The following is a 26,117-nucleotide window of genomic DNA, read 5'->3' as shown; positions in this document are numbered from 1 at the left end:
TTGTTCTTATCTTTAGGCTATTCTTGAAAAAAGTTTATTTTTTCATCAACCCATTTTCCACTTATTTATACTCTATAGAGTCTTTTTGTGAACTCATTCTTCCCATGTTTCCTTGGGCAAGAAATGTGTGTGGAAATGTGTGCATATACAAATTTCATAATGATTTTTATAATCATGCTTTTTAATTTTGCATAGTTTTTTTAAAAAGGCAAATTTCCACTTGTTTTTATATATACTGTTAAGTGTTGAATACTGGAACAGAAAAAAGACATAGGTGAAAGCTAAGGAAATATGAATAAGTTAACTATTAGTAATATGGCTGCTGCTGCTGCTGCTGCATTGCTTCAGTCATGTCCGACTATTGGTTTGTTAATTATAATAAATGGCCATACTAATGTATGATGTTAATAATAGAAGTTTGGTGTGGAACCCTGTACTATCTTCACAATGCTTCTGTAAATCTAAAACTATTCTGAAATGTTTAAGAAGGAGATTGTTACAGAACAACTTTTGTGTGTCTGATAACACAGTGAGGCCAAACGATACTGAAACAATGGAGTTTGGAGCAGAGGAAGATTTATTGCAGCCCCATGCAAGGAGACAGGTAGCTGGTGCCCCCCAAACCCCAAACTCCTCAAAGTGTAAAGGCAAGGTGAGGGAAGGGTGAAGTAGGTTGTTGTAAAATTTTGGTGTTGGAATCCTTTGTTGTTGCAGCTGTCCACAGAGGTCAGATGTTCCTGTAACCTCCAAAAAAATAAATGTTATTCTCTGTTCTGCAACTTTTTATCTCTATATAAATGGACTCTTAAAGGTCAGAGCCCTGAAATAGGCTATCCTTCATGTTTCAGGCTATAGGCAACATTCTTTTACAAAAGGACAGAACCAGCATGAGTGAAGCACAAGCAACAAAGCACAAAGGTTAAAGCAAAAGGAGCAGATCTAATATGGAGTTAGATTTGTTCTTCCCTATTAAAGATTTTCTGAATGGTTGAGATTTGAGAAATAGAAAAATGTATAAGCAGACATCCTTAGTTGCCCACCTCCCACCTAACCAGCTTTGTTCATTCACTACTCTCTTCCATGTCATCCTGTGCTTCGGAAAGGATAATCCAGTTCTAGAGATTAGACCCCGTTAGAATTATCTAGGGCTGCTATAACAAAGTACAACAAACTGGGTGGCTTAAACAACAAAAATTTATTCTCTGAGATTTGAGAAGGTCAGAAGTTTAAAATCAAAGTGTCAGCAGGATTGATCCCTTCTTGAGAGAGAATGCAGTCCACATTTCTCTCCTGGTGGCTGGCAGTTGCTGGCAATTCTTGATGTTATTAGGCTTGTGGTTGTATTGTTCCAACCTCTGCCTCCATCTTTCCATCACCTTCTTCTCTATGTCTGCTGTTCCTCTCTTTTCTCTTAAAAGTGCACAGTCTTTGGATTTAGGGCCCACCCTAAATTCTGGATGATGTCATCTCACGATCCCTAGCTCAATTACATCTAAATGAGTTCTTACTTACAGTTGCCAAGGCTTAAAACTTGGACATATCTTTTTCAGGAACACAGTTCAATCTGCTACATCCTGACTGGTTAATGGTGTGGCTGGTGATCAGTTTTGGCCTCTACTAGTGATCATTTTCAGCATGGTAATTTGTCACAATTCTGGCCAATGAGATGAAAAGGAAAATTTCAGTGGGATAGCCTAGGAAAGATTTTCTTGCTCTTAAAAATTAAAAGAGGGAAAAGAAAGCCCCTCTCCTTTCTTTGAACATTGGTATGTCTAGATATTGTGACTGGAATTGCAGGGGCATAATGTGAGCATATGGAGATCTTATTCAATGATAAACACTTTATGGAGACACTATAAGGACAGAGCCAATGGTCAGAAAGAAATCTACTTAGAATTCTGATATATTTATACCTGAAGCCTCCTATTTTCAGACATCTTATTGTCTAGGATAAAAATATCTTTGCTTTGTAAGGCATTTGAGTTGAGAGTTTCCATCCCCTGCAGCCAAAGGAAGTGCAACAGATATGTTATCTATGTTTACATATTTTTGCAAGCAAATTTAATGGTCTCAGTCATCCAATGGAAAATTTTAGATACTGTTAGAGTTTTCTCACAACCTAGAATGACATTGAATAAAAACTTAAATTGTATGGAGTTAAAATCTCATTATATAGGAGACACAAGATATCCTACTTAAACTACTAAAATTAAAGTAAAAATATGGTCTGAGCATTAACTAGTGGATTTTGATATACCAAATACTTTCTTTAAGTTTACTTTAAAATTTTCTGATAAATAGGTAATCCTTTCTAAAAGCAAATATAAATACCAATAGACTGTTTTAGTCAAGTTTTCATATATCTATAACAAATTATTAAATACTTGGGTTTGGAGTCAGTAATCTGCTACCTTCCAGAAGTGACTTTTTAATAAGAATTTCCCCTGTAAAAAGAATAAAAAGTAATTTAATTATTATCTAAAGGATTCTAGCCTCAAATCATATGCCAAATCTCTAAACTGGTACAGCTGCTCCACCCTGGAGGAATCTCTTTATTTTATCAAATTAAGTCCTCTGTGAAATAATATTGGAGCTGGAAATATATTTCCTCCAAATCAGATCATTTTGAAAAAAAGCACTGTGGGAAGTCTGGACTTTATGTCTACAGGCTAACTTTACTTGTTTTTTAAAAAATTATTTTCACTGTTTTTAGACTGGTTTCAGGCTGATTGTATTTTAGTACTGATTTGATTGATATTATTATTTCCTAATTTTATTTTATGACTAACTTTATTGGCATGAACATTTTGTGCTGAGTCACTCTTATCAAGGGCCACAGGAACATTTATAGGGACATTGTATCAGGTGACACAGGTTGGGAGCACGAATCACCTTGTGGGTATAAGTGGAGAAAGGGAGAGGTGTAGGCTGTGTCATCAATGAGGCTGCCATGTTTCTGTGTCAAAACATTTCTTTTAGTAAAACAAGGAAATTCTTTTGTAATTCTAATGTTGCTAATATGATTGTTGCATATCAGTTTTGATGTGATATTTTTTCCTACACACTGTGATTTTAGTGCTCTTGAATTCCATCCTAATCAGTAAGTCTCCTTACTTATTCCTTAAAATATCTTGACTATAAAGACTAGTTATCATTTACTGTGTTACTCTAGGCTGGAAGCTGGACTGCGTGGGAGAATGTCATCAATGAAGGGAAAGGGAGGGATACTTGGAACATCTGACCAGGGATAGACACAAAGGGACCATTTCAGTAGCTCATGTCCTTTTGGGAAACATGGCTTCAGCCCCAGAATTGAGTTCTTGCTGGAGAGTGAGAAAGATGGAAGGATACAGATAACTTTTTAGAATTTTTTTAATGTATAGGGAACTCCTGGATTAAGTGGGCATTCTGCAAATACAGTTAAGCTATTTGTTTTGTATATTCTATTTAAATGGCATATGCCTATCAAATTGCTATTTATCTAATATGGCATAAATAAAATAGAGGAGAGGGTCTCATTTTGAAGCTTTTGGGAAGAAGAGTGACTTTGTCAAAATTTTGTTTCACATCTATATTTTGAGATAGCTCTTCCATTGCTCTTTCCGTTGGTTTGTTTATTACACTACCTTGTCTGCATAAACAGAGCTTGGTAGACCTAAGTAGATTTTCTCATACCTCATTGATTGTCTGTATCTGTCGATATAGAGAAATATCAGGGACTAGTAGAGTCATTTCCAAATTTTTCTTCTAACAGTCCCTTGAACATCTTTTAAGTTAGTTCAAGACATGAACAGATAATCAAAGGAGCTCCTGTGTTTAGAATAGGTGGAGTGCAAAGTACCAGGAGGTCTTCGTTTCCATCTTTTGAAAATCAGTGTTATACTTATTTCAGTCAGTCAGTCAGCCAACAAATATTTATTTAACAATTACATTTGGAGATAATGTTCTTGCCTGTCTAGAGCTCACAGTCTAGGTCAGAAAGCAATCACCATATACATAAGCACACAAATAAATGCATACTTCATACAGGTAAATGTCCTAAAGGAAAAGAACAAGATGAGGAGCAAGAGAATAATGAAGTACTTACTTGAGGTTGAGTAGACAGGTAAAACTTTTTCTGAAGCAGTGGTGTTTAACCTGAATTTTAGATGAGTAGGAGCTGTGCCAATGGAGAGACAAGGACAGTCTTCCATTCAGAGGACCCAGTATGAAAGGCCCTGAGAGTTGGTGAACTTGCTGAAAGTGGGTGAACTTGCTGGAAATAAGAGATTGGGGTCAGAAAGGCCTCGACTGTGCTTGGCAACTCTGTGTCTCCTACCTGCCTCACCTATCTGTGATTAGGCTCCCTGCTTTCTTGATGCTTCAGTTGCTTTGGCTGAAATGTGGGGCCAATAGTAATCTTTGTCCTGAGGATTAAAGAAAACAAAAAGAAGATGCGTGTAGCAAGCACTGTATTAACATCATCACCATTGTCATTTTTCTCAGTTTATCTTTTGAAGAGTCTTTCTCATGTTGTTTTTAAGTTAGCCCCATTGTGCTTTATGGGCTTCCCTTGTGGCTTAACTGTTAAAGAATCTGCCTGCAGTTGCAGGAGACCTGGGTTCAATCCCTGGATTGGGAAGATCCCCTGGAGAAGAGAAAGGCTACCCACTCCAGTATTCTGGCCTGGAGAATTCCACGGACTGTATGGTCCATGGGGTCACAAAGAATTTCACTTTCATTGTGTTTTATACTGGGTGGTGGGAGAGATGTCACATGTTTTGAAAGTCAGAGCACGAAATCCTCTGTACATTTTGGAAGCTGTGAGAATTAACACAAACTGGAGTAAAATCATCTTTACCATGTTCTCATGGCTGTATCTTTTCAGGAGCTAATAAGTTTGAACATGGAAATCTAAGAAATAGATTATCTTTCTGAAAGCTTCACCCCTTCTGTTTCTTCAGTCTTTCAAGTAAACCTTAGGGAGATGTTTTATTTCTTTGATTTTTGACTGGGTCAAACTGGGTCAAAATAAAAACCCATAAAGATAAGAGAACACCAGATATGTGATTATTTTCTTGCAGTTTTGTGTGGAAATGGGATCTCAGAATCTGAGAGCTCAAGGACCTTTTTTTTTTTTTTCTTAATATTCTGTTTAGATAAGATCTTTTAAAAAATTGTATTGGAGTACAGTTGATTTAAAATGTGTCAGTTTCAAGTGTACAGCATAGTGATTCAGTTATATGCATACATATATTCATTCAAATTCATTCTTTTTCATATTCTTTTCCATATATGTTATTACAGAATATTGAGTAGAGTTTCCTGTGCTATGCAGTAAGTAGGTCCTTGTTGGTTATCTATTTTATATACCTTATATAATATTTTATACTGCCTGAGTGTTCAGGCTCACCTTCATGGCGAAGGCCTTCAGGTAGGACAGCTGCCCTGGGGGTAAGTGCTACTCTGATGAGAACAATCTCTGCTTTAGCTTTTGTCCTAAATTAAATAGTGAGGTAGAGAGGGCAAGAAAGGGAGGAAGCATCTATTTCATTGCTTCTTATAGCATACTTTTATTTTCTAAAAAAAATGTCCTCTTGGGAATTAAAATTATCATGGTTTTTGACAGTAAAGAGATGAATTTGTTTCCAGCTATTATAGGGAAATTGGTTTGGTATGTCTTAGGCATAACACCTCCTTAATTTTCACAAACAGGAGACATTTTCTGATTTCACAGAAGGTTGTATATTTTAGTAATCATATGATGTAATCCACCTTCTTAATTGTCAGCCAGTCTTGTCTCATTCTGAATGTATTTCTTTGGGCATTACTTGTTCAAGTCTTTTTATTAACAAGAAAAAAAATAGAAACCATGAAAGCCATTATGATTATCCATCACTCTCATTCTACATTAATTTATTAGTTCTTTGAACAAATATTTCCTGAGCACTTACAATGCACCAGACTCTGAGCAGGCTTCAAGGAAAAAACATGGGCAAGACTGGTTACTCTTCTGTATCTTTCAAGCCATTATAGTTATCAGACAGCGCTTTTAATTTGTATTGGAGTGTAGTTGATTTACAATGTTGTGAGAGTTTCAGGTGTACAGCAGAGTGAATTAGTTATACATATACCCACTCTTTCTTATATTCTTTTCTCATATAGGCCATTACAGTCTATTGAGTAGAGTACCCTGTGCTATATTGCAGGTCCTTATTATTAATACACACACACACACACACACATTATATATAGCAGTGTGTATATGTCAATCCCAATCTTACAATTTATTACAAATGTAGAAAAGAGTGTTTTTTGGAGTGAAATTTTTGTCTTTTTTAATAGTCGGTATTCTGCTTTTACTGTTTAGGACATTTTGGTCAGTGTTCTGTTGGTGTGAAAGTGTAGAAAATGGTATAATACTTTCATTTATTCACAATGTTTTAGTAGACTGCACAGCCCCAGACATAAAAGGGCAGATTTTATTTATACTAGCAATTATTTGTCCACATCTTTTATCTAGCATATTTTTCTGATTACACAAGATATCTAGATACAGACATATGTCTTATATATGTATGTGTTCATACATTATATATGTGTACATATACACACATACATACACAACATAGAAAACTGAGACTATGAAAAAGCCCAAGGAATAAATTACTTGCAATCCTACCTCTAAGAGATAACTTATGTTAACATGTTGGATTATAGTCTTCTCAACCTATAGTATGTAGTCTATGCTCAACCTATGTGTTACACGTGCTTTGGGAGTGGAACCAGTATTTATTGAGTCTTTTTTTATTTTAATTTTATTTTATTTTTTAACTTTACAATATTGTATTGGTTTTGCCATATATTGAAATGAATCCAACACAGGTATACATGTGTTCCCCATCCTGAACCCTCCTCCCTCCTCCCTCCCCATACCATCCCTCTGGGTTGTCCCAGTGCACCAGCCCCAAGCATCCAGTATCGTGCATCAAACCTGGACTGGTGACTTGTTTCATACATGATATTATACATGTTTCAATGCCATTCTCCCAAATCACCCCACCCTCTCCCTCTCCCACAGAGTCCAAAAGACTGTTCTATACATCAGTGTTTCTTTTGCTGTCTCATGTACAGGGTTATTGTTACCATCCTTCTAAATTCCATATATATATGTTAGTATACTGTATTGGTGTTTTTCTTTCTGGCTTACTTCACTCTGTATAATAGGCTCCAGTTTCATCCACCTCATTAGAACTGTTTCAAATGTATTCTTTTTAATGGCTGAGTAATACTCCATTGTGTATATGTACCACAGCTTTCTTATCCATTCATCTGCTAATGGACATCTAGGTTGCTTCCATGTCCTGGCTATTATAAACAGTGCTACGATGAACATTGGGGAGTCTTTTTTATTAGGTGCTATTAAGCTAGCACATACTTTTTCATTGAGTTATTCCAACCACCCTTGGGATGTTGTGTCCAACTTACAGATCAGGGACTTCAACTTACTAGTGTCTTCAGCTATTAAGTAAAAGATTTGAAGTTGAATGCACACGGGTAGTGTTTAAGAAAACTCCTTTTCTATCGAAGTTGTCTTTTCATTATCTAGATAGTTCCATATGTATCCAGATGCTTGGCAGGATGAGTTTAAAATTAGAAATTGACATTGTTCTGCTGGTAGTTGGGATGGAGGAGGGCTGCTTTTTATAATATATGACTCTGATGTTTTTTCTTTGCTTCCTTTTACTTAAAAAAACATTAAAACAAATCCCTTTGTAGAATAAGTAACTGAACTGGTCCAACTGTTTACTTCGAATATCGTACAGAGTTCGGAAGGACATTGATTCTGACATGAGGGCAAATGCCCAGTCCCACCTGGCACCCCTGGAGAGAAGGGAGTGGATTTCTGGCATGAGAAACCCTGCACCCCAAGCATATGAAGTCAGCACGCGAGAAGCACTGTACCCCAGGGACACGGAGTCAGCACAGAATGACTGCACCCTAGGGACGTGGAGTCAATCCTGTCCTTGGACGCAGCATCATGCATCCTGTGAACGGACTGCGGCTGTCTCTACTGAGCAGTTTTCCTACAAATCTGGGTAGAATGACTGGACTTGGTATCGCAACCAAAATATTCAAGTAATAACAGGGTTCTTTTCAGCACCTATTCTTAGTGTAGTAAAAGCAGTTATGCAGCTATTCTCACAAACCGAATCGTAAAATATAAGACTTTGGGCCTCCCTATCACAAGCTGGTTTTATTGGTTCTGTTTTCAAAACATTTGTTTATAATCATTGTAATTGCGTTACCTTTCCTCCACGTGGTAAGTGCTGCCACACCCCGGTCAAAGGAAGTGAGTAAAAGTAGGGTCAGTCACGTTGTGCTTTTGTGGATTAAAGTTTTCTCATAGAAACTATAAAGTTTCATCTAAAAATCCTTCTATAAACTATAAGTAAACCCCTAAGAGCTACTTGAATATCTGTACATGAAATGCTTAATGTATGTACAAAGACCAAAGTGGCTTTTGCTTTGCTAGGGTTCCCTTCTAAAATTCCACAGTCTTTCAAAATTACAACCACAAGGAATCCTGGAGGCAGGTGGCATTTGTATGTCACCTAATGGCCACAGTGTTGTGTCTTAGAGTGTGCCGTGCGTACAATCAAGGAATCCACACATACCCCTGGCAGTTTAGAATATTTGCGATAGAGAAGTGTGCTGGGGTAAATTAGGATGGCGCTCTGGCTTTGGTTTTAAATTTCTTAGATTTTACAAGTCCAAGTCATGCTTTTGCCTTCCTTAACAAGGTCTAATATTCAAAATATGAGCTGGAAGTCTTTGTGAGGGTACTCAGATGTTATCTATACTTTCATGTTTAGTTCCTAAAGAGTTTGAAAATGTACTCGTTGAAGTAATCCAGAAAGATTAAAAACAAAAATTATATATTAAAGTATATATGTGGAATCTAGAAATATCAGTTCAGTTCAGTCGCTCAGTCATGTCCAACTCTTTGCGACCCCATGAATCACAGCACGCCAGGCCTCCCTGTCCATCACCAACTCCCGGAGTTCACTCAAACTCACGTCCTTCGAGTCAGTGATGCCATCCAGCCATCTCATCCTCTGTCGTCCCCTTCTCCTCCTGCCCCCAATCCCTCCCAGCATCAGAGTCTTTTCCAATGAGTCAACTCTACTCATGAGGTGGCCAAAGTACTGGAGTTTCAGCTTTAGCATCATTGCTTCCAAAGGTGATCCTATTTGCAAAACAGAAATAGAGACACGGATGTAGAGAACAGTTGTATAGATACCAAGAAGGAAAGGTGCGTGGTGGGAGGAGCTGGGAGACTGGGATTGACATATGCAGTATTGACACTATGTATAAAATAGGTAGCTGATGAGAACATACTGTATAGTTCAGGAAACTCTACTCAGTGCTCTAGGTAACCTGAATGAGAAGAAAGTCCAAAAAGAGGGGACATGTGAATATGTATGGCTGACTTATTTTGCTGTACAGAAGAAACTATCACAGCATGGTAAAACAACTATATTCCAATAAAAATTAATTTGAACCAATAGACTCATTAATTCGAAATGCTGCTGTGGCAGTAAACATTTTATGGAAGATTTTCCTGCTTAAGATACTGATCGGATCATCATGACAAATACCAGCTATGATTCACCTTGTAAGGGGAAAGGGACCTTGGAAATAGGTGGATATTCAGGAGGGATGACTTTATTTTTTCCTCTCAGCAAAAGCAAAAACCTTTTATCCTCCTTGGCCCTTCTCTTAAGATAAAAATACTGTAAAGCAATCTCTTTTTAAAAAAAAACAAACAAACCATAAAACAGTTTTTCAAAATTATGAAGTGCAGGTCTGGAGGGGTAAGTTTTCAGTGAGGAGACCTGGATGTCTGCTGTCATGAAAAGGAGGCAGGCTTACATTCCTTTAGTGTATGACAGCCTGGACTAGGGCTGGTTTCACATCCTTGATCCCCAGAGTGGGCTCCATCAGGGCCGCCCACAGCAGCAGCTTAGAGGTTAATGTTACCCGCAGCTCCGCTGCGGCAGGCAGATGACTCATTCTACCTTCTGAGGGGAACCTGTTGGCACTTCCTTACAGGGTCTCAGTATAAACAACACACAGGGAGCTGGTTCTTTGTTGGCAAGGTCTATTTTTGTGGGAGGTAGGGAGCAAAAGGAGAGGCAATAAAAAGAGACTTAGATAGTTGAAAACTACAAATCTCAACATGGCAAGCAGTTCAGAGTGTGGTAGCTGGCCAAGAGGAGGAACTTTAAGTGCACAAACACACGTCTAATCTTGAAGACCCTCCAGGTAGCTCTGCAGTGGGGAAATGTCTGTTCTCTGGACCCCACAGAAGAGCCCCCTCTGTGTTTCTGCTTAGCCTGGCTGTGCTCACTATCACCTCCTGCCCTGTCTTCAGTTCCTTGTCTCCTCTTTTCATTTGTCTCTCTGTACTGGCTTCTTTGAAAACTGGTGTCTAACCTAGACACGCCATCACTTTTTGCTGGGTCGGATTCTCCCTTTCATCAACCAGGAACCTCTCACTAGGGAACAGCTTTAAAGGGCATCTGGAAACACCCAAGTGGGCTTCACATTTTCCCTGTGGAGGAGAACTTCCATGTTTGTTCAAGCAGAGAACTCCCTGTGACCCAGATCCCCCCAGAAGCTGTATAGTGGCCTCTTTGGAACTTTTTTTCTGAAGGCTGTGGAGACCACAGGCTTTGCAGTTTTCACATAAAGAATGACTCTACACTCAGTCTTACTAGAGTGTGAAATTGATGTGCAGTGTTGAGTCAGATGATTTTTCCCTCTATCATGGAGAATCTTTTAGAAATATTACAATAGGAAGCTGAACTGTTTCTTTAGTATCTCATTTATGGGAAACTGGTTATGTGCTGCTAGTTTAACAAATGGTTTATACAAACATCATGCATAGGGAAATGAACACATTTTTTTTAAGTGGCAAAAATTATTGTATTCTCCTAATATAATGGTTAGAAGCATATTCCCAAAATGCCCATGAAAATACAGGGAAGTTTGGCCACAGGTGGATTTGCAAGTTTTCTTATCCCAGCTGAGGGGTGCTTGTGACTCAAGTATTGAAAACAAGGAAAAACTCATATAAACAAATTCCGTATCTAGTTCTCTGGAAGAATAGTTTGAGACATCTCTTTAAAATGAAAATCTGACTGTGGCCTGACCTTGGGCTGTAGATCCTACATCATCCAGCTCAACTTCAGAAGTCATGTCTTGCCACCACCATCTGACCACCTGGCTCCAGTTCTGTCTGCTGGACCGTCCAAGCTTCTCTCTGCTCATAGCCTTTACCCATGTCACTCCCTCTGCCCTCGATGGTCTTTCAAGTACTCTGATCAGCTGAATTCTTCCTCACTCTAGATGGTTTTTTTTTTTAATTGAAGTATAGTGGATTTACAATATTGTGTTAGTTTCAGGTGTACAGCAAAGTTAATTGGTTTTATATTTACATATTTATCTATGTCTTTTTTCTGTTCTTTTTCATCATAGTTTACTACAAGATGTTGAATATAGTTCCCTGTGCTCTACAGTAAATCCCTGTTATTTATTTTATAAATGCTAGTATGCATCTGTTAATCCCCTACTCCCAATTTATCTCTCCCCCTCTTTCCCTTTTGGTAGCCATAAGTCTGTTTTCTGTGTGAGTCTGTTTCTGTTTTATAAATAAGTTCATTTGTGATTTAATTTAGAGTCCACATATAAACAATATAATATTTGTTTTTGTCTGATTTGCTTCACTTAGTATAATAAACTCTCGGTCCAGTGGATTGGGTTTTAATGTCATTCTTTCAGAGTTGAAAGGGCATCTTCTTTGAACTAGTCTTGTTTGCTGCTGCTGCTAAGTTGCTTCAGTCATGTCCGACTCTGTGCGACCCCATAGACGGAAGCCCACCAGGCTCCCCCGTCCCTGGGATTCTCCAGGCAAGAATATTGGAGTGGGTTGCCATTTCCTTCTCCAATGCATGAAAGTGAAAGGTGAAAGTGAAGTCGCTCAGTCGTATCCGACTCTTAGCTACCCTATGGACTGCAGCCCACCAGGATCCTCCGTCCATGGGATTTTCCAGGCAAGAGTAGTGGAGTGGGGTGCCATTGCCTTCTCCAATTAGATCCCCCATATTATTCATCTTAGTTGTCTGTGTATTTCTTCTTGAGACCGCATATCTCTACTATGAGTGCATGGTCATCTGGTTGGTTGTTTTCCTTCGTCTCCCTGGAAAGGATATAAATGGTAAGGAAAGGGAAACCCACTACCTTGTTCATTATTGTGTCTTCAGCATCCAACAAAGAGTTTGGTACATGGCAGTATCTAAATAAATATTTGCAGGATGAATGTGTAAGAGAATGGATAGACACATCAAAGTGTCTAAATAAGTATTTGCAGGATGGATGGGTAAGAGAATGGATAGCTTGAAAGAGGAGATGAATGAAACAAGAGATGAAAGAATCCAAGAGTGTTGAGTAATCTAGAATAATCTTTTTTTTTTCTATTTAATTAGTAGTCTGAGTACAGTCACCTTAATTAAGAGCAGGAAATAATCCCTTCCATCCCTAGATGCCAGGTGAGTCTATCTTGGGGGTGCCTGAAAATAACATTTCTACAAAGAGAAGAGACTAAATGGGCACATGAGCTCCCTGGGAATCTTTGTTTAATATACAACAGCTCTATTTACTTTAGCTATCATCCCATCATAAGATTAATCTTTGGAAAGAAAATACTACATCTCATTGGTATGTGTGCCATTTGTTACATTCCAGAATGTAATGTACCATCATTGTGAATATTATGGACACACTCCTTTTTCAGTGAATTTAACTATAAATGAGCATTTGGTGATGAATGGACTCACACTGATACAATATAAATACTGGCATTGCTCACATGAGGAAAACAATATAAAACTCCACACTCTGACCCACGAAATGAGTCTCATTAATTCTTTCCAAATCAAAGAACTTGCTTTGTCCTTATGTTGTGAATGCACAGAGAAGAACATATTAAAACATCTTTGTCTGTGTATCTATTGTATTCCTACACCATTTTATTTTATGAATAAGCCAAGGAGGAAGGTTTTCCTCCCATAAATCTTTAACAAGAACAATTCCAGCAGAAGAAACCACAGATGTAACTGCCAGTTTTAAATTTCTAACAAATTACTCCTCCGGCCAACGTGAGCTTCCAAGTTGAAAGTTTGCAATACTTGCAAATTTTATGGAGATTCCTGCATTTTAGCTTTGGGATAAACTTCCGCCAATGATAAAAGCATGTTCTTATTTAAGTCTAAGGACTAATGGTGTTTAATGTTTACTTAAGATTAACCTCTGCTACTTGGTCTCTGTCCACTATTTTGTCCTCCTTTTTTTCCTTCTTTCTCAAATATTTCCAGTTTTCCATTAAATTCTGTGCTTCATTGGCTTGCAGGGTGTCATCAACACAAACTCTTGATGTATATAACACTCATCACATAGTCTCCCCTAGAAGTTAATTTTCCCACTGGACCATTAACTCCTTGCAAAGATAGGACGTAGCTCACCTTTGCATTTTTCAATGCTGGGACAGCAGCTGGGGTCTTGACGATGCTCAGTAAGTGCTGGTTGAATCAAACTGAGTATTTTTTATTTTGTTGAGTCACTTATGGTACGAATTTTGTGTCATGTATTTTGTAAAATTTTGAAATGTGTATAAAACTGCCATCTCTTAATTTAGTGGGAGAAATGGTGTTAGAGAAGCAAGCATATTCAAGCCTAGTCATATTTTGATACACATGACATATAATTATAGTACAGTTTATGGTATGACTTTGATAGGCTTTAGTGAAACATGGAATTTTCCCCAGACACTGTTAAAGAAGTAGATACTCTTACGTGTGCACACAGACTCGACAGTAGATTCAGGGACTCTGTGTAAAGGCAAATACAACAAGGTTACTCTTAAATGACTGCTCTTGACCTTGTAAAATCTTACTCAGGGATGTTTGTTTATCCCATGTTTTTATACTTCTAAGCTGTAAAAGTGGATTTCTACCTCACTCGTTAAATTTTGAAACATTACAGTTTGGAATTAAATAAAAATACAGAATTTGGCTTGATTTCTCAACCTGTATTGTAAATCTTACTTTGGTACCATTTTAAATTCTCTTTATGTGCATTTTCCCCTCCTAACTCAAAAGTCCTTAACAAACCTTTCTTCAAAAAAAGCTTCAATTTTTTTTTTTTGAATAGGCAATATAGTTTCATAGCACCGAATTTAAGAGGTATAAAATAGAATATAAAGATAAGTCTCTTTTCCTCTGTCGATCCCTAGCAACTCAGTTTAGCTCCTTGGAATTGACCACTATTGACTGTGACATAAGTACCTTTTTAGAGTTCGTTTATGCTTACACACACACACATACACACACACGCATTTTTTAAATGCAAATGGTAGCATACCGTATATGCTTTCCACTTGTTTTCACTTTAGAGTATATGTTTAATCCTTTCTTCAGCCTGGGTCAAATAGTTGTATTTACAAAGACTTTCCATCTGTGGTTTCATGTGGTTGTCTGTTGCAAGTCTGTTCAGTTACTGTTGTAAGCAATTCAGATAATCTGTAAAATGACCCTATGGGCTAAGCCACCTGCAATATTTTGTTTTCTTCGTTTCAAAAAATGGATAAGAATCTGGCTTCTGTCCATGGAGGGTCAAAGTCTCTATGATTATCCTTATTACCAGTTTCAGCTTCTGACTTGTTGGGCAAGACTAAACACAAAACTGATTTAGTAAGCTGCCTGTAGAAGTTTGGCAAAGAAACAAGAAATGCCTATCATTTATTGCTTCTTGTATTTGTTTCCTTAGAAAACACCTCTTTTTATTTTCGCTCTGACATGTCTACCCTACTGATTTGAGTCAGGTTAGCTCTGTAATTCTTCTCACCACTCCCACCTCAATTTGTAGAAACTCTCAGGTCCTTAGAATTGCGTTACTAGCTTTTCCCCACGTTTAGCAGATAGGAACTTATTAACTCTCGGGCTTGTCCTTGCTGGACCAGAAAATGTCAGTGATAGAAAACATGGGTGTTTTTCCTCCTTTTTATTTCTTTACCATACAAGTTAAACAGGTATGGTGTCACCTACCTGAGAAAGTGACTCAAACTGAACAGGAGAAGAATTCTGCCTGTTCATGATAATGTGATTCAAACTCTTTTGCAATGAGGGTTTTAGTGTCATTTATTCTAAGAGTAGTCTTCTGTTTTTTTGTTTTATTTATTTATTGAGACAGAGGAGGGGTTTCAGAAAATCCAAATTCTGTACCTCCCAACCCAGGGAGTAAGAGTAATGGAAGAAAGAACCATGACGTCATCAGAGAATTTTAACCAAACCTAAGTTGCACTTAGTAGTTGTGTGACCTTTGAACTGCCACTTGGCATCTGTGGTGGTAGCATTGGCAACTACTGTGAGAGAAGGAAGGGCTATGACAGTATTTATGAAATGCTTGCGTGGTTAAAGTTGAGTAGGTTTTTCTTTCATGTAGCCTTCTTTTGTTTCTCATTAATTTCTCATTTTTTCCCTGATATCTTATAATATGTATTTGCTTTCACTACAAATTGTAGCTTCAGTTTGTACTTCCATGGAAATTGGTACTCCTAACTCTTTCCTTGATTGTCTCATAGAATTGCTCTGGAGCTTAAACAATGATAGTGGATGGGCGGTTTCCCCATAAACTACAAAAATATAAAATACTACATTGTTGCTTCCCCGCATGTGGACTGGAACTGACCCTGGACTGATTCACGTGACCTCATCTTGTTTCCTCAGTGAGGATCAGATTAGGGACTACCATAGAAGTTAGAATTGTGCTGTGTGCTCATTGCATTCAATACTCTTTGAAATGAGTTTATCAGAAGTTGATGTTACATCATCTGAAAACAAACTGTAGTTCCTTGTCTCTCATAAATCATTCTGTCTTGTATTTCAAAGAGATCAGTTTGTGGCCTGTTTAGTTGAGTCTGTGCATTAGGCAAAATGCATTGCGTTGCAGAGTCTTTGATAATAAAAGTACTTTGAATTATGAAGTAGCATGTACAGTTTTCAGTGGACGAATGAGCAGTGATTTGTGCATAGACTCTGAGGTCCAGTAAACGCTTGCAGTGTTTGCATTGTCATTTACCAGGATATACCAGCTATAAGTCTGAGTTTCAGTGTGCAAGGTGGGCCCAGCCCACAAGCTACACACATCACTATGAGTCACCACTTTAGGTCACATTCAATGGTGGATTTATTTAAAAAAAAAAAAAAAAACAGGAAGAGTGGGTATTTTATGAAGCACATAAGTTCATGAAAGAGACATGGCTAAGGATGGCCTAGAGAGAAAGTGATAATTTAGAACAACATAAAATAGTTTGCCTTTATTTTCTGAATATTTCAATGTAATGACTTCTATTTCTGGAACATTTCAGGTTTATAACAGTTCTTTCCTAATGAAAGGTGTCACGGTTGACTTACAAGTGAATGGTAGAGAATATGTTTATTTCATATGAGTCTTTTCAGATAAAGATGAATCAGAGTTTAATACTGAGTTAAAATGATCCAAGATTCTGAATGTGAATGTAGCTTTCAGAATATCACAGAATTTATTTGAATGCTGATGTTAGTCAATAAATGACAGATATAATATATAATAAATAGCATTTGTTGTTGTTCAGTTGTTCAGTCATGTCTGACTCTTTGCAGCCCCATGGACTGCAGCATGTCAGGCTTCTCTGCCCTTCACCATCTCCCAGAGCTTGCTCAAACTCATGTCCATTGATTCGGTGATGCCATCCAGTCACCTCATCCTCTCTTGTCTACTTCTCCTCCTGCCTTCAGTCTTCCCCAGCATCAGGATCTTTTCCAATGAGTCAGCTCTTTGCATCAGGTAGCCAAAGTAGTGGAGATTCAGATTCAGCAGCAGTCCCTCCAATGAATATTCAGGGTTGATTTACTTTAAGATTTAGGTTTGATTTCCTTGCAGTCCAAGGCACTCTCAGGAAACTTATCCAGAACCACAGTTTGAAAGCATCAATTCTTCGGTGCTCAGCCTTCTCTATGGTCCAACTCTCATATCCATACATGACTACTGGAAAAACCATAGCTTTGACAATAGGAACATTTGTAGGCAAAGCAATGTCTCTGCTTTTTAATATGCTGTCTAGTTTTGTCATCCCTGGAGGAGGGCATGGCAACCCACTCCAGTATTCTTGCCTGGAAAATCCCTGTGGACAGAGGACCCTGGCAGGCTACAGTCCATGAGGTTGCAGAGAGTCGGACACAACTGAGCAACTAAGCACAGTTTTGTCATCTTTTTTTTTTCTGAGAAGCAAGTGTCTTTTAATTTCACGGCTGCTGTCACCATCCTTGGTGATTTTGGAGCCCAAGAAAATAAAGTCTGTCACTGTTTCCATTGTTTCCCCATCAATTTGCCATGAAGTGACAGGACTGCATACCATGATCTTAGTGTTCTGAATGTTGAGCTTTAAGACACCTTTTTCACTCTCTTCTTTCACTTTCACCAAGAGACTCTTCAGTTCCTCTTCACTTTCTGCCATAAGAGTGGTGTCATCTACATATCTGAGGTTATTGATATTTCTCCCAGCAACCTTGATTCCAGCTTGTGCTTCATCCAGCCCAGCATTTCACACGATGTATTCTGCATATAAGTTAAATAAGCAGGGTGACAATATGCAGCCTTGACCTACTCCTTTCCCAATTTTAAACCAGTCCATTGTTCCATGTCCATTTCTAACTGTTGCTTCTTGGTCTGCATACAGGTTTTTTTGGAGGCAGGTCTGGTGGTCTGGTATTCCCATCTCTTGAAGAATTTTCCACAGTTTGTTGTGATCCACACAGTCAAAGGCTTTAGCATAGTCAATGAAGCAGCAGTAACTGTTTTTCTGGAACTCTCTTACTTTTTTGATAATCCAATGGATGTTGGCAATTTGATCTCTGGTTCCTCTGCCTTTTCTAAATCCAGCTTGTACATGTGGAAGTTCTTGGTTCATGTAATGTTGAAGCCTAGCTTGGAGAATTTTGAACATTACCTTGCTAGCATGTGCAATGAGTGCAATTGTGTGATAGTCTGAACATTCTTTGGCATTGCCCTTGTTTGGGGCTGGAATGAAAACTGACCTTTCCAATCCTGTGGCCACTGTTGTGTTTTCCAAATTTGTTAGCATATTGAGTGCAGCACTTTCACAGCATCATCTTTTAGGATTTGAAATAGCTCAGCTGGAATTCTATCACCTCCACTAGCTTTGTTCATAATGATGCTTCCTAAGACCCACTTGACTTTACATTCCAGGATGTGTGCCTCTAGGTGAGTGACCACACCATGGTGGTTATCTGTGTAATTAAAATCTTTTTGTGTATTCTTGCCACCTTTTCTTAATATCTTCTGCTTCTGTTAGGTCCATACCATTTCTGTCCTTTATTGTGCCCAACTTTGCATGAAAAGCTTCCTTAGTACCTGTGCTTTTCTTGAAGAGATCTCTAGTCTTTCCCATTCTATTGTTTTCCTCCATTTCTTTGCATTGTTCACTTTGGAAGGCTTTCTTGTGTCTCCTTGCTATTCTTTGGAACTCTGCATTCAGATGGATATATCTTTCCTTTTCTCCTTTGCCTGTCACTTCTCTTCTCTTCTCAGCTATGGCAAGGCCTCCTCAGACAACCATTTTGCCTTTTTGTATTTCTTTTTCTTAGGGATGATTTTGATCACTGCCTCCTGTACAGTGTCATAGACCTCCGTCCATAGTTCTTCAGGCACTCTGTGTATCAGACCTAAATTCTTAAATCTATTTGTCACTTCCACTGTATAATTGTAAGGGATTGATTTAGGTATTACCTGAATGGTCTAATGGTTTTCCCTATTTCTTCAATTTAAGTCTGAATTTTGCAGTAAGGAGTTCCTGATCTGAGGCACAGTCAGCTCCCAGTCTTGTTTTTGCTGACTGTAAAGAACTTCTCTATCTTTGGCTGCAAGGAATATATATGATCAATCTAATTTCCATATTGACCATCTAGTGATGTCCATGTGTAGAGTGTTGTTGGAAGATGGTGTTTGCTAGGACCCAGTGCATTCTCTTGGCAAAATTTTGCTAGTCTTTGCCCTTCTTCATTTAGTACTCCAAGGCCAAACTCACCTGTTACTCCAGGTATCTCTTGACTTCCTACTTTTGCATTCTAGTCCCCTATGATGAAAAGGACATCTTTTATTTTGGTGTTAGTTCTAGAAAGTCTTGTGGGTCTTCATAGAACCATTCAACTTCAGCTTCTTTGGTGTTAGTGGTTGGGGCATAGACTTGGATTACTGTGATATTGAATGGTTTGGCTTGGAAATGAACTGAAATCATTCTGTCATTTTTGAGATTGCACCCAAGTACCTCATTTTGGACTCTTTTGTTGACTATGAGGGCTGCTCCATTTCTTCTAAGGGATCCTTGCCCACAGTGGTAGATCTAATGGTCATCTGAATTAAATTTGTTCATTCCCGTCCATTTTAGTTCACTGATTCCTAAAATGTCGATGTTCACTTTGACCATCTCCTGTTTGACCACTTCCAATTTACCTTGATTCATTGTCCTAACATTCCAGGTCCTATGAGATATTGTTCTTTAGAGCATCACTTTACTTTCACCACCAGGTGCATCCACAATTGGGTGTTTTTTCCACTTGGCTCTTCCTCTTCATTCCTTCTGGAGCTATTTCTCTGCTCTTCTCCAGTAGCATATTGGGCACCTACTGACCTGGGGAGTTCACCTTTCAATGTCACATCTTTTTGCCTTTTCATACTGTTCATGGGATTCTCAAGGCAAGAAGAATAACATTAAAAATAAATATGTGAGGAAAGTTATGCAGTAATTAATTATCCTTTTATTCAGTAAGTACTACATTGTTACTATGCATAAGTGATCTAATGTGTCTTAAGTCATCTACCCTTAATTGTAAATGAGTTAAGGGCCAAAACCAGAGATTTATAAGAAGAATGAAATGATTTTGAATGATCTATAAGAAGTGTCACAATAGACATTTGGAATTAAGGAATTACACATAATTCTTAAAATTTATAGTACCCGTTGGATAGTTGTATTTTATTCATTTAGTCTTGGGGGTGTAGTAATGGCACTGAAAAAGCAATTCTAATGCTTTTAAAATTCAATTAAAAAATATTTTTCAATTTTTTCCTGTGATTTGTGGCCAGAGATGTTGTTGAAGCCTTCCATTAACAGATCTTTAATAACATTGCTTCCTTCTTGGTTTTGTTAATTTCCTCAAATTTAGTTTCATTTTGTTCCTTAGGTTGTTGAAAAGAAACTATTTGCATAGCATATTATGCAAATAAAAGTCAATTAAATAAATTCAAGTGATTTACTATGTTCCTATTATACAAGATTGCTTAGTTAACTAAGTTAAGGAGGAAAAATTATATTCTGAACCAAATAGCTTAAATCTATTTTCTCTTTAAACATGTTGGGAAAATATTCATTTTCTATCCTGAAGGAGGCCAGAGGACAAGAAGTGTTCAAAACAGACAAAATTCAGTGCTTCTTTGTGGTAATGAAGCCACTGCAGGGGAAGGGCCAGGTTGAGTGGGGCATGTCAGAGGTGGGGCCATCACCCAGGACAGGATGATACTCCTCAGTCATTATGCCACAGAGAAGAGCTTGTGGGTAATGCACACAGATAGTATGCTTTGGTTTCTTTCCCTTAGATAAAATATTTGAGACAAGTAAACTAGAATTATCTTTCCAGTGTCTGCCCATGCATTAAGTTTTAGGCTGAGTGGTTTGGCTGTCACGAAACACCCTCTTCCTGCAGCTTCTACCTCTGGCTCTTGCCGAAAAGTCTGGCTCACTACATCCTCTACAAGTGGGTGTCCTATGCCAGAGCCAGGGCTCCAGTTTCCATCCTGGTTTAGAATGGGTGATAGCAGGACTCCTATTTCATCCCGCTACTGCCTCCCTCATTCTTCAGCTACGTATATTTGTATCAATCCTCTCCGTTTCACAAAGTTGAAAAAAAATTGGTAAACACAGATGCTTGTGCTATAACTCCATATGGAAACCTGCTTTCTGAAATGAGCAAGCTGTAGATCTAGGAAGTGCACTGAGCTGTCTTGAGCTTCCCCTCCTGGGAACTTGCATCTGGATGGGATGTTTAATTCAAAAGAGCCAAGGAGAAGGGAATGTGTGTTTGGGGGTTGGGACATACAATAGAATGATCAATGTAATCTGTAGGGATGTGCAGGGGGAAAGCTGCAAAATGTTAATCTGCTCCATCCCAGATGAGTCTCAGTCTTTCCAATTGTCAGTTTCCAGTAGCATTCTAGAGACACTTGGAATTTGAAAAGTCAGGCTTAGATGAACTTTCTGTCTGTTTCTTTGACCATTTACATGTTGAGAGTCCCATTTCATCAGAATTAATTCCAAAAGCCTCTCTGTAAGAACATAAAGTCAAACTCCTAATACCATCTCTTTAATCCATAATTTCTACATTCACTCTAAGGAATCTAATACATGAATACAGATATATTATTATATATTCATACTTTGATAGCAGGGGTTCTCTTCTCTTTTATATACCCTATATCATAAGCCTAATATTGTAAACATTAATGAATATGTGTGTCAATAAAACAGTTATTACACATTGCTTAAAACTGATGATCAATGAGTAGATTTCTGTGAAATCTCATTGGCTTCTTGGCTTCTTTTTAACTTATAGATTCATACCTGTTTTTGAGGTTTGGAAATGCTTAATTTCAAATTTTATATATGTTTTAGAAAACTTTATAGACAGGTAGGCTAATATTTTCTGGAGATACCTTTGAGTCATGAAGTTGGAATGAAATACCAAACAGGATTGTACTCATTCCCAGCAGAATCACCCCAGTATTTGGAGATTGATTTATACAACAAAATTTGCTGTATATTTTGTTTTTTGAGTTCAGAATAAATCCAGGAACAAGGAGATGGTTGATAAAGATACAGCTTTTTACTAAATATGTTTGAAGCAATTCAGTACCTTGGGGAAAAACAATTTCAAATTCCAAGAGCTTCTCTGCAGCTGGGAAAGTAAATGTATATAAAACCTTGTTCACAGTGAACTCCAGAACATGAAGATTAGCTCTGTACACCGCACTGACTCATGTGTTATCCAAAGGGACAGATTCCCATCTCCATTAAGATGTGCCTGTAAGAATTTCCTGTGTGTGGAGATGGAATTGCTATTGTCTTTGCTGGCCATTTCTGATCACAGAGTGAGGAAACTGCATGTCTTCAAGGATTTAGTTTTTCATCTTTTATTACAGTGGGCTAAGCCATGATATTTCATCATTCCCTTCTCCAAGTTGAGTCATTTGTATGCCTACTTTATAATTATTGCCATTTTTCATGCACTATTAAAATTTAATATATTTCAGCTCACTTTATAATTCATTTAAGAGTATACTTTATATCACTATGAGAAATGGAAAGTCACTGCCACAGGCCATAGATCAAAGGTAACTGTAAAAGTACATACGAAGAAAATAAAACAGTGTAATTAAATTCTATTATGTACTATTGTCTGTTCAAGTCTCTGTGCTTGTGGTCTGTTCATTCTTTGTTAAATGAAAGATTATTAAGTGTTCAGGAAGGGAAAAAATAGAACCTCAACAATGACCTATTCTCTTTCACTCAATCAGAATGATTGAAAGAGGTGATGAAAGAAATCAGCTTGTGACTATGTGATGTCATTTGAAATAGTGTCTCCATATTCCTTTGAATCATCTCACATACTCCGCAAAGCAGATTGAGCTTTGTACAATCAATTGATTGTACAATCAGTGGCAAAGGACCCCATGTCTTAGGATATCATGCTTTCTGATAAAGAAAGGATTTCAGCATGGAAACTGAAACAGCAATAATAATCAAGTTACTAGGTGTATATTTCTGATATTGCTGGGATTCTGGCATCATTAGCTAACTCATTCTGAGTTACATAGAGAAAGACAGTTACATATGTTCATGACCTTAAGAATCAGAAATAATTATTTAAATATGGTTAATTTTAAGGTGGCTTTAAGATATGTAAAATAATGATTTTATCTTCATGCATCTACACTCCAAATTTTTGGAAAATAAGTAGCTGATACCTTTATATAATACGTGTCTGTATTTCCAGGATGCATATGATTATAAGAAGAATCACACTTTTTTGAAATATGGTTTCTGTATGTTGAGGTAGTTAAGAAATAGATTTAAGGGCCTAGATCTGATAGATAGAGTGCCTGATGAACTATGGACTGAGGTTCCTGACATTGTACAGGAGACAAGGATTAAGACCATCCCCCATGGAAAAGAAATGCAAAAAAGCAAAATGGCTGTCTGGGGAGGCCTTACAAATAGCTGTGAAAAGAAGAGAAGTGAAAAGAAAAGGAGAAAAGGAAAGATATAAGCATCTGAATGCAGAGTTCCAAAGAATAGCAAGAAGAGATAAGGAAGCCTTCCTCAGCAATCAGTGCAAAGAAATAGAGGAAAACAACAGAATGGGAAAGACTAGAGATCTCTTCAAGAAAATTAGAGATACCAAGGGAACATGTCATACAAAGATGGGCTCGATAAAGGACAGAAATGGTATGGACCTAACAGAAGCAGAAGATATTAAAAAGAGGTGGCAAGAATACACAGAAGAACTATACAAAAAAGATCTTCACGACCCAGATAATCATGATGGTGTGATCACTGACCTAGAGCCAGACATCCTGGAATGTGAAGTCAAGTGGGCCTTAGAAAGCATCACTATGAACAAAGCTAGTGGAGGTGATGGAATTCCAGTTGAGCTATTTCAAATCCTGAAAGATGATGTTGTGAAAGTGCTGCACTCAATATGCCATCAAATTTGGAAAACTCAGCAGTGGCCACAGGACTGGACAAGGTCAGTTTTCATTCCAATCTCAAAGAAAGGCAATGCCAAAGAATGCTCAAACTACCGCACAGTTGCACTCATCTCACACACTAGTAAAGTAATGCTCAAAATTCTCCAAGCCAGGCTTTAGCAATACATGAACTGTGAACTTCCAGATGTTCAAGCTGGTTTTAGAAAAGGCAGAGGAACCAGAGATCAAATTGCCAACATCTGCTGGATAATGGAAAAAGCAAGAGAGTTCCAGAAAAACATCTATTTCTGCTTTATTGACTGTGTGGATCACAATAAACTGTGGAAAATTCTGAAAGAGATGGAAATACCAGACCACCTGACCTGCCTCTTGAGAAACCTGTATGCAGGTCAGGAAGCAACAGTTAGAACTGGACATGGAACAACAGACTGGTTCCAAATAGGAAAAGGAGTATGCCAAGGCTGTATATTGTCACCCTGCTTATTTAATTTATACGCAGAGTACATCATGAGAAACGCTGGGCTGGAAGAAGCACAAGCTGGAATCAAGATTGCCAGGAGAAATATCAATAACCTCAGATATGCAGATGACACCACCCTTATGGTAGAAAGTGAAGAGGAACTAAAGAGTCTCTTGATGAAAATGAAAGAGGAGAGTGAAAAAGTTGGCTTAAAGCTCAACATTCAGAAAATTAAGATCATGGCATCTGGTCCCATCACTTCATGGAAATAGATGGGGAAATAGTGGAAACAATGTCAGACTTTATTTTTCTGGGCTCCAAAATCACTGCAGATGGTGATTGCAGCCATGAAATTAAAAGACACTTACTCCTTGGATGGAAAGTTATGACCAACCTAAATAGCATATTGAAAAGTAGAGACATTACTTTGCCAACAAGTGTCTGTCTAGTCAAGGCTATGGTTTTTCCAATAGTCATGTATGGATGTGAGAGTTGGACTGTGAAGAAAGCTGAGTGACGAAGTATTGATTCTTTTGAACTGTGGTGTTGAAAAAGACTCTTGCGAGTCCCTTGGACTGCAAGAAGATCCAACCAGTCCATTCTAAAGGAGATCAGTCCTGGGTGTTCTTTGGAAGGAATGATGCTAAAGCTGAAATCCAGTACTTTGGTCACCTCATGAGAAGAGTTGACTCATTGGAAAAGACTCTGATGCTGGGAGGGATTGGGGGCAGGAGGAGAAGGGGACAACAGAGGATGAGATGGCAAGTTGATGGCATCACCGACTTGATGGACGTGAGTTTGAGTGAACTCCGGGAGTTGGTGATGAACAGGGAGGCCTGGCGTGCTGCGATTCATAGGGTCACAAAGAGTCAGACACAACTGAGCAGCTGAACTGAACTGAACTGAACTGAATGATTACTAGTCTCAGGAGATTTTTTATTTAAATATTTCATTTGTGCTTATTCCTTTAATTACAGAAGCAGCTTATGGAGAAATTAAAAAAAAATATGGCTATGAGGTCAGAATAAGGCAAGTAGCAGTGGGTTCAGTAAACATACTATTATTTTAGAAACCAAAGTGGCTAAGAGTGAAGCAGACTCTTTGTATTCTCATCTCAGCTCTAGCATTTACCATCCACATAACTTTGGTCAAGTTACTTCATCTTCTTGTGCCTATTTTCTCGTTAGTAAGGTGACAGTAATAGTAATAGCATCTACCTCATTTGTTTTATTTGAAAATTTAAATATGTAGAATGTATAGAGTAATACCTGGCATGCACAAAATATTCAAAAGCATTAGCTGATATGACTACTGCTATTTCTTTCCAGATGGCGCTTGGCCATAGTCTTAGAAGAGAGATAAATGCATGAAATGCCACATAACTACAGTGAAACCATAATCATATTCATCCTATTGTCAAAATTTTAAAGAATAAAAGTGGTAGGCAGTTTAAGTTAAACATCACAAATTCCTAATTTTGAGAGTTACCGTCATGCTGATTCAAGTTTTCTTGAGGCCGTTACACAATATGAAGCGGATATTACCCCTCGTAAGGCTGTAGTAACACTCACAGCTGTCGGCAGCACTAAGCTTTACAACAGCAGTAGGACGTAGGAACTTGGAGAGCCTGGTCTGGAGGCATGCCACCGCGGCGATTAAAAGCTTGTAAAAGAAGATCTATGGAGGAAGGCTAAAGAAATTTGGATTGTTTACCCTGGAGAAGAGAAGACTTAAG

General features: G+C 38.0%; 1 protein-coding gene across 2 annotated transcripts in view; it reads left to right on the top strand.

Annotated features, from left to right (window-relative positions):
• The window catches only part of ADAMTSL1 (ADAMTS like 1), a 1,109,873-nt gene that overhangs the window by 138,490 nt on the left and 945,266 nt on the right, over positions 1 to 26,117 (top strand). The gene's annotated exons all lie outside the window — the stretch shown is intronic.

The sequence above is a fragment of the Bos javanicus genome, chromosome 8 (genome assembly GCF_032452875.1).
Source record: "Bos javanicus breed banteng chromosome 8, ARS-OSU_banteng_1.0, whole genome shotgun sequence".
NCBI lineage: Eukaryota > Metazoa > Chordata > Mammalia > Artiodactyla > Bovidae > Bos > Bos javanicus.
The sequence above is the reverse complement of the archived record's forward strand: the minus strand, read 5'-3'. Positions and strand labels throughout refer to the sequence as shown.